We start from the raw sequence: 9216 nt of genomic DNA, 5'->3' as shown, positions 1-9216 counted from the left end.
TAAATAGTAAAAAATATGTTAATTTAACGTGTTAAAATTTAAAAATAAATTTTAATTATGACATGCATCTTAACATTTATATAAATATATATCATAACCTAAATATAAATAATTTAACAACTTAAATTAGAAAAAAATAAAAATCTCGGGCGTAGTCCGGGTTAATCCCTAGTCTATCTATCTATCTATCTGAGATTGTTTCTCTCCTGTGAGACACGTTGGATGACAGAGTGGAAATAGGAGCTCTATGGTGTAGACACGTCAGATACAATAGTCATCGTCTTCGACTCTTCGAGATCTCTGTCAAACTTACTTCGGTTAACAAATCGTCACCTTCGTTACACATCTCCAACATCACCCATCTTCCTCCATTATTGCGCTCTAAAATTAAGGAACTTAAAGTATTCAACTCTCTTCAATCAATCATCATCATCGACCATGAGATTGATTCTTTACATTGGTTCGATTGGATCTCCATCTCCCGATTTTTTTAATCTATTTCTGCTAAGTTACATTGCTTGCCTCAGTTCGTTACCTCACGAGCATATGGTCGCCGCCAAATTGAAGAATACCGGAGGTTCTAGATTCCTCGAGTTCAACATTCACCGAAAGCAGAAGTTAAGATCTCCTTCATCCGAGGATGTTACAGCGACAGCGGTCTTGCCTCCAAGTTTCTATCTATGCCGTTGAAATGTAAACCTCCTCGACGATGGGAAGACATGTTTAAATGGAAAAATGAAGTTGGAACAGATCACATTATAAAGGTAACTGGATATTATATTTGGTCATTAGATGTAACAGAAAGGAGTACGTAGTAGCAAGCCCAAGTTAATAACGTTTTTGGCTTTATTGCTCGGAACATGATTACAGGTTCAAAGAATTGGAGAACATCATAATGCACTATCCTGAAATGAATCGTGGAATTAATAAAGATGGAAGGCATATATATATCGAGATCCTAGGAAAGTCATCCTGGTAAGTTATGGATATTACAACCATCGAGCGGTACTTGAAGTGTCATATACATGAATTCGAAAAGGTTCTGCGGCAGAAGCCCCATGTGTGTTCCAAACGCTGGGGTAGAAACATCTGTCTCCCATTGCACTAACTACATTCGGTGAGAATACACTTTTCCCTGCAGAATTTTCCTTTTCCTTTTGTGAACTAAGCCCTCAAGAAAAAGAAAAAAATACACAATGGAATCCATTGGTTTGATTCAATTTCGTACAAAATTTCTCTATTCTCTGTGGATTTGAAGGTTCTTTTTTTTTTGGTTTAGCAAAGAAACTGATCGTAGCTTTGTTTTGGTTCCTTGACAGGGATACGACGGTTGATGCTTTAAACACTTTCGTCTGCGAAACTGGTACCGGGAAACATGTTCCCAGAGCTCTATTTATCGTTCTCGAGCCCACTGTTGCGGTTATGGTGCGTTGAAGTTTTGAGCTAGAGATCTCCCTCAAATGTCTCCATTTTTTCTTTCATAACTCGAAGTCGCCATTGTTCTTTTTGCAGGTCCACCTAACGAATCTAGAACATATTAATGAGAACCACATGCATTAAGGAACATAAGGAATTGGTAATGAGGAATCTGGCGAACCCACCAGCAGCACGAAGAAAGGAGCAAAATGTGGTGGCGACGGAATCAGAGCAGATACACGTGTCACACATGATGTGTGATCTGTTTGGATGATGTGAATATTCAATTTTATAATATGAAATCATATTATAAAAATATCCAAAAGCTAAATCTCATGTATATGTCTAATTATATCGTATTATAATATTTAAATAAAAACCCGCGTAGTGCGGACACAAATCTAGAATTCAAGTAACCTTTTAAGACTTCATTATAACATAACTACCAAAACAAACAACAACAATTGTTTATAATGGAAATTCCTAACATTTTCGCGAAGAAATATAATAACTTTGACACATGGTTCCTCTAAATTAAAACCTCATTCTTCAGTATTTTATAAACACTCGCAGAAAATGGTATTAGAAATTTCGATCTCATTTTCTTTTGATCGAATCCGATTGATTTATGTATTTTATAGTATTATAAAACTGAAAAATTATAAAAGCTTACAATTCAGAATTAAAGCAGCAAAAATACTAAGAATTCAATTACTTTTAGTTTTATAGTTGAAATTTGGTATATGCAACATAATCATACTCACACACAACTTAACATAAGAGAAAACTGCGAAATGGCCAAAATACTACATTTATAATACCACTTTTCATGTTTACACTAACCGCTTTTCCCATCGTTTTTAAAGAGGGAAAAAACATTTATAACATTAGGGTTAATTAATTTAGACTTAGGGTTTAGAGTTGAGGGGTAGGATAGAGTTTTTGGAATGTAAAATTTAGGATTCTAATAAATAAATAAATACTTAAAATTATATAAAAATAGTTTCAAAAGAATTTTCAATTTTCAAAAAGAAATTTTGAAAAAAAATTCAAAAAAAAAAATTTATAAAAAAGTTCGAATTTGAAAAAGCGTAATTCGAAAAAGTTAAAAAATTAATTCATTTAAATAACTATTTATTATATATAGAGAGAAAATGGTATAAGAATCTTTTGTCTTTTAATGAATAAGATATTTTGAAAATGTCTTTTTATTAGTGGTAAACATAGAAAATAGTACCAACAAAGTGGTAAACATGAAAATTTCCCAAAAAAAATTTGCACAAAATTATATATATTTTTAAACCCGGTCTATCAAATCCCGCGCGTAGCGCGGACCGACCCTAGTAAATTATAAAGTAGACCATCCCCTCATTCTTAAAAGGACACGTCAGATAACAGTTTCGCCGGACGTCGACACGTGTCTATTTTCTTTAAAACTTTGCGTTTCATTTAATCAGTTCTGGATTTATTTGGGCATCACTTCGTTGGGCTGAATCTACCCTTACTTAAGCCCATATCATTCTATATCTACACTAGCTGTAATTAAACGTTGCGTTTTTTATTAGGGTTTGGGGTGTGTCCATCTTTGCGTCTCCATTCCCTGCCGATCTTTCATCATCTTCCTTCCGGTGAGAGATGATACAGTAACTGAATTTCTCTCATAAAGCCCTCCATTAATTGATCACCCATGATCTATATTCAATGCGACTCTTGAGACTACAAGGCGGTAGACGTTCTACTATAAAAAGGTATGAGTTCAATCATCCTCTCATTCGTTCTAAACTAAACAACAAACAAAAAGTGTGAGTTATGGCTAACGCTTTGGTCTTCCTCTCCAATTTACAGTCTGGCTGCTCTTCCTCCACCGTTTAAGTTTGCCTGCTCTGTTTCTGGGAGACCGGGAATGCACGCCGTGGTGGAGATCTCATGGGAGTCGACATGCTCCTTCTTGATTCTCAGGTTATCTGTTTAACTCCAATTTTAGTTCATAGCTAAAATAATATCTTCAAGGTTAAATTCTACACACATCTCCACCTTCTTGATTATGATTATAATTTTTCATTGTGTTTTGGTGTTTCTGTTGTAAATTTTTGGCTGAGCCATTTCCCAACTTTTGATGATTGCTATGTTTTTTTTTTATGTTCATATTTTTACATCTGAGTAATTTCTCCGGTTAAATGTTTTACATGTCTCCGGCTTCTTTAAACTAAATTATGAGTAATTTCTCCGGTCGCCTATTAAACAATATCACATAGCAATATTGCACGTTTGATGATTGTTCTGACTATTAGTTGATGTTTAGATATGTTCAACCATCCTGAATCCATATTACAAACTTATTTTTTTACCATTTTGTTTTTTTTTTAACTATGAAATTCTCAAATTTGATTATTTTGTTTCTTATGGTTTCAAGCAACCATGATGCCGGCCACCATTGATGTCAACCGGCTGGCGACCCACCGGCCTAACCTGAAAGCGGGTTCGGTTTATTCTCTAACTGGGTTTGATGTTGCTCGGTGTAACCCAAATTACCGTCTATCGGATTCTTCCTTGCTAATCTGGTTTAGCGACTCAACCTATTTCAAAGAGGTTACTGATCCAGCTGTTCCGTCTCCTCCTGAATCATTTCGCTTCCGTAACCACAGTGAGATGCTTGGTCTCGCTAACACTAACAATCAGCTTCCAGGTAATTCCTATCTTATCTATTTCTCTGAATATCAGATTAGATAGATAATAATCTTCATTTGCAGACCTCATTGGTGATATTACTGATGTGAAGAGCACTGTCACTGACCCTCCCCAGGGTTCCAGTTATGTTGGAAAAGTAAGTCATTTAGCCTTTATCATCTCTTAAGTTGTGTTTATCTAATTACAATGTTTATCTCACTGTTCTAACTTCTCATGTTATCAGTGACTATGAGCCTCTTCGACGCTCAGGCTGTTAATATTCATAATCAATTAGAAAAGATGAGAGGTGATCCAAGAGTTGTGGTTGCAACCAGCGTCAACCCGAAGATGGGGGGTGGGGGGTAAGCAACCCATTAGAGACTTACATGATCAGTGGTATAATGGAGTCCATAACATAAACTCCTTTTCATCATGCAGGTCGGATATTTTTGAATGCCACTTCCGGCACACATATTTACTTCGACAAAGAGACATCAGCATGGGAGAGTTTCTTCTACAGGTAACATATTGATAATAATTGGCGTTAAACAGTCACTGATTCTGATAGATTCAAAATGTATACAATAAGTTTAACATTGTCGCATTCTAAAATGCAGTCTGGTTGAACAAGACATTGGAGTTACGCCAGCAGCTCCACTGCTAAGGGGCTATGCAAAGGTGGAAGTGCTGAGCATAGTTGAGCTCAATAACCGCTCCCTCTCAGGTATGCAGCCAGAATTACATTGTTATCTTTTTCATAGATAGATTTCTTAGGTTACCTGAGCAATCTGATTTCCCAACCATGTCGGACATTGATTTTATCTGTAACGAGAGAGTGACTGATATCAAGATGGATAAGGGGTGGTGCTATGTTTCATTCTCAAGTTGTGCCAAGAAACTTCAACGCACGGCCTCATCTTTCACATGTGTGCCTTTCAATAATACTTACGCAGTTGGTGTCCTCCGGTATGTTGTAACTCTCAGCAGAATATTCTCAGTTGGTTTCACCTTTGAGTTTTAATACATCTTTCATGTTTGCTAGATATCGTGTCGAGATGTCTGTTGCAGACGAGACTGGTGAAGAGTTGTTTGTTTGCTTTGATGGGGTTATGACGAAGCTCCATAACATGAGGGCCTATGAGGCTGGCCATCTCTTGGTATCATCTTCATAAACTGTCGTCCTCTCTTTGTGTTGACTACTTATTCATTCAGTCACATTCAACCAATTATACACATGCTGGTGATGGTGTCAACCCGGAGGACTGAGGCCCCTCCTTTTGTTCCAGGTGAGTGTGAGCTCATACAAATTCACAGAGAATCATCAGATCTTTACCATCTCCCACATACTCAGAGAGGGTGACCGTTTTCCACACCCTGAATTCATTGACAACGTAAGCCTTATATGTGACTTTTTTTTTGTTTGTTTAGGGGGGGGTGACAATGACAATGGAGATGACAACCACGGTGGCAACTCAGACAGTGCCTGTTAAGGTGGAAGTAGCAAGGTTGATGGAGCTACTGGGAAGGTGAAGAAAGCACACAAGGCATAAGTGAAGCCAATTGATGTCGAGGATGCTGTTTTCCCGTTTGCGTTTTTGCTTTTTAGTCTTTCTGAATAAGTTTGCATTTTTCTTTTTGCTGTTTGAAACTTCTACATTTAGTTCTTGCTTATCAGTTATAAAATCTATTCCATTTCAGAAATGTTTGTCACTAAGTTATATACTTTCAAAATTAACTACAACAATCTTATTATATAAAAGAAGGTTTGCTCTCTCCTAGGCCATCCACATCAGCGCCAAATCAGAAATTCAAAGTCTCCCATGTTGACACGTGTCCCTTTCTTAATACTCACTGTTTCATTAAAGTTGTATGAATATATGTGGGCTTCGTAATGTTTTCCTTTGGGCATGAGCCTTTGTTTCTCAACATTTGTCGACCTCAGCTTTTGTTCCTCTTGGTCACTCCGCCGTCTACGAAACCTTAATCAATCCTAAGTTCTCATTTTGTTCGTCTTTAACCTAGCTTGCACCGCTCCACCACCGCTGCACCACCGCACCACCATCCCACCACCACTGCACCACGCTTGACATCACACCACCACTTATCCTTCCCGTTTCATCATTATATTGGTATATCTGTAAATAAAACAAAAAATACAAATATTATAAGAAGAGGAAGAGAAAGACAGACCAGATAAGAGGAAGGGAAGCGAGATGACCTGTGTTAGTGAGGAGGTAAAGCCAACACAGAGCTTGACAAGAGACGAGTCTGTCGCACCTCCTCCGCCGTAGCTCATGCGCTTCACCGCCTCCACCGTGGGTCCTCTTCACCGTATCCGCATAGGTCTTCTTCACTCTGACTCGCGTCAAGCTTCGTCGCCGAGGCCTTCGTCATGGTCGAGAGAGAGAGGGTTGAATCTAACACGAGTTGGGCTCTGTCAATTTGCTCTTGTGTTTCTTCTGAATTAGGTGAGAGGGAGAGTCGAATTGTGAGACATAAATGACTTAGATGAGAAAGATTGACTTTAAGCCATACGATTAAAAATATCAATGGACAGAAATAACAATCTTAATTTTGATAGATTGACCAATGAGAAAGAAGGTAGAGGATTCACAAAATAATGATTTATAGCCTTTAGATTAAAAACAATCAATCGTCAAAAGCTTGTTTTCATTTAATAGTTGTTTTAGATATTTTCTTTAAGAGGGAAATGAGAAAATGAAGGCAATTAGTGGAGCCAAAAATACTTATGAGAGAATGAATGGAGGCAAAATAATTAAAAAAAAAGTTTCTTACAATAAACAAATTTATACATTTTTAATAGTCTAATATAAATTTCTAACCAATTATAATTTACCAACCAATTTTTTTATATTTTTAACAACTTCTTACCTATATACTCTTTATCCTAAACCACAATCCCTAAAATCTAAATCATATACCATAATTCATAACTAAAATAGTAACCCAACATTTCATTTTAACATCATAAATTTATACACTTATATTAATCTTATGTAAATTTCTAACAAATTATAATTTACTATATTTTTAACAACTTCTTAACTATAAAATCTTAAACCTTTAATCATAAACCACAATCCCTAATAAACCATATACTATATCTGTAACTCAAGTATCAACCAAACACAAACATAAAAATTGAAGTGTTTTAAACATATAACGCAAATTCACACTATTTATAGCCATGTGTTGATAACTAAATGTTTCAAACATATATCATAAATGCAAATATCATACATATAGCACATACATATCAATTAGATACATAAATATTTATAGCCATGTGTTGATAACTATAAAACTTTTGGTGACAATTTACTCCTTGCTAATTAGTAGCTATTCACCTAGAGAATTTCTATGGATCATATTCGTAGCTAGATTGCTATAGATCGCTACAAATTAGCTACAACCTTAACATTTTTTTTTTGTTTTGTCACTTTTCGTTGCAATTTTCATCGCTAATTGTTATGGCTACGGAAATGTTGTCGCCAGTCCTTTACTATTTTCTATTATTCTTGTAGTGGGGTCGTATTGAACGCGCTCATTAATCATTGCTTTCCACTACTCACACGATCGATCTTTGAATGCAACCCCCATTTACTTCCTTTCTCAAAATCTTCAACTATAAAATGATAAGTTATTCCCTGTGAAATTCATCATTCTACTCTTTTCAATCTTGAGCTGCCTAATCGGTGGGTGCTGTAGACCCGATGGTTCACGGCTGTCTCAGAGATCTCTTGGCAAACGACAAAGCCTTCTTTTGATTCCGCATTCATGAAGCTATTGTTGGAAAGGCTTTTCATCCGGATCCAGCTCCATTAAGGCATGTGCTTTTCCCTAGACTGTAGAAGCTGGTGAAGTGGAAATCTTTTAAGGGGAAGTCGGCAGGAGTGATTGTGATCGGAAGTGTAATTGGTGTTGGTGGAGCTACGGTGAGCTCCGGTTGATTGAAAGGGCTTTGTGGATATAATACCACAGTTGCAAGAACAAGTGAATTTGATAGCTGCAATCACTTTCAAAGTCTTCGGTACACTCCAAAGAGCTGCACCTCCGGTTCAGATTTCACCTAACTACCTGATCCACCATTTTCTGCTCCTACAACTATGGCTACCGATGATCCTACCGCTGCTTTTCCGAGCAACCTAAGCAGCTCAGTGTTGATTTGTCAAGGCTGCTAAACAGGTTACTTTCTTCCATCAGATTTAGTTAAGATGATGGGAAATACATGTCATCTTCATTCTGCTGTTTTGAGTCCTTGACGTGGTACTTTGTTTCGTTGAAGTTTAATGCATTGGTTGCAGTCCTTCCGTTATCAGACAGAGGTTGAGTATCTCAATTGTAAAGAATTGCTGAAATTCAGGTAATATAAGTCTCACTCATTGATAAATCGTTGTATGTTCCCTTCTATACTATTTTCCTCCAGGTGAAAAATTATGTTATTGGTCAAGAGCTTCAAAAACAATTAGAGTTTGCAGGTAAACTTTTCATTGTCGCTAATATATAATAGAAAAAGAATTTATCTCATCAAGAGTCTTTCTTACAATTTTGCACCTTATCATAATTTTAAAAAGTTATTAATTATTCCACATTTTCTCATTTTTATTAGTTAGATACCAAATATTTATAACTCAACTAATAACCCATAAATCTTTTTAAATCAATAGGTTATTTTCAACTTAAAAAAACTTTTGACATCAGCATTTCTGTCAAAATAATAATTAGTGAAAATATAAAATATAATAAAATACATAATTTTATAATTAATATAAAAGATTTATAAGAACAAAAATATATATTCATCTACGTTGTTGTTCTTTCACGTTTTATGAAAACTTTGTGAGGTTCCTAGATGTGTGGCAGCAAGTATTTATGTATATGTTATGAATTGCTTTGAACAGGAAAGAGGGCCATAAGTATGTGTGTGAATGATTCAATAAGAAGAGCTTTTTCATTTTCATCGTCCAAGATAAGGAATGTACACTTTTACTTATACATACACTTTTACTTATAAATACATGTTGTAATATAAAGTTGAAGACAGCTTTTTATTTTTGCATCCTCATCTTCACACCTAAAATGTTTACATGGTTTTTATTTCTAATTTAACTA

The 9216-nt window shown here is 35.8% G+C and overlaps 1 long non-coding RNA gene across 2 annotated transcripts; it reads left to right on the top strand.

Moving 5' to 3' along the window:
* Positions 1–2978: 2978 nt before the first annotated feature.
* LOC106310535 lies at positions 2979–5816 on the top strand. 2 transcript variants are annotated; one of them, XR_001263802.1, is made up of 10 exons: positions 2979–3164; positions 3262–3375; positions 3830–4102; positions 4167–4240; positions 4328–4445; positions 4522–4603; positions 4701–4807; positions 4918–5049; positions 5126–5369; positions 5512–5816. It is a non-coding gene; the product is annotated as an uncharacterized LOC106310535 (long non-coding RNA). The 2 variants fall into 2 exon arrangements; XR_001263801.1 differs by having other exon boundaries at positions 4701–5049.
* Positions 5817–9216: the final 3400 nt, after the last annotated feature.

The sequence above is a fragment of the Brassica oleracea genome, chromosome C8 (genome assembly GCF_000695525.1).
Source record: "Brassica oleracea var. oleracea cultivar TO1000 chromosome C8, BOL, whole genome shotgun sequence".
NCBI lineage: Eukaryota > Viridiplantae > Streptophyta > Magnoliopsida > Brassicales > Brassicaceae > Brassica > Brassica oleracea.
Note: the sequence above shows the minus strand (reverse complement) of the source record. Positions and strands in the feature narration are given on the sequence as shown.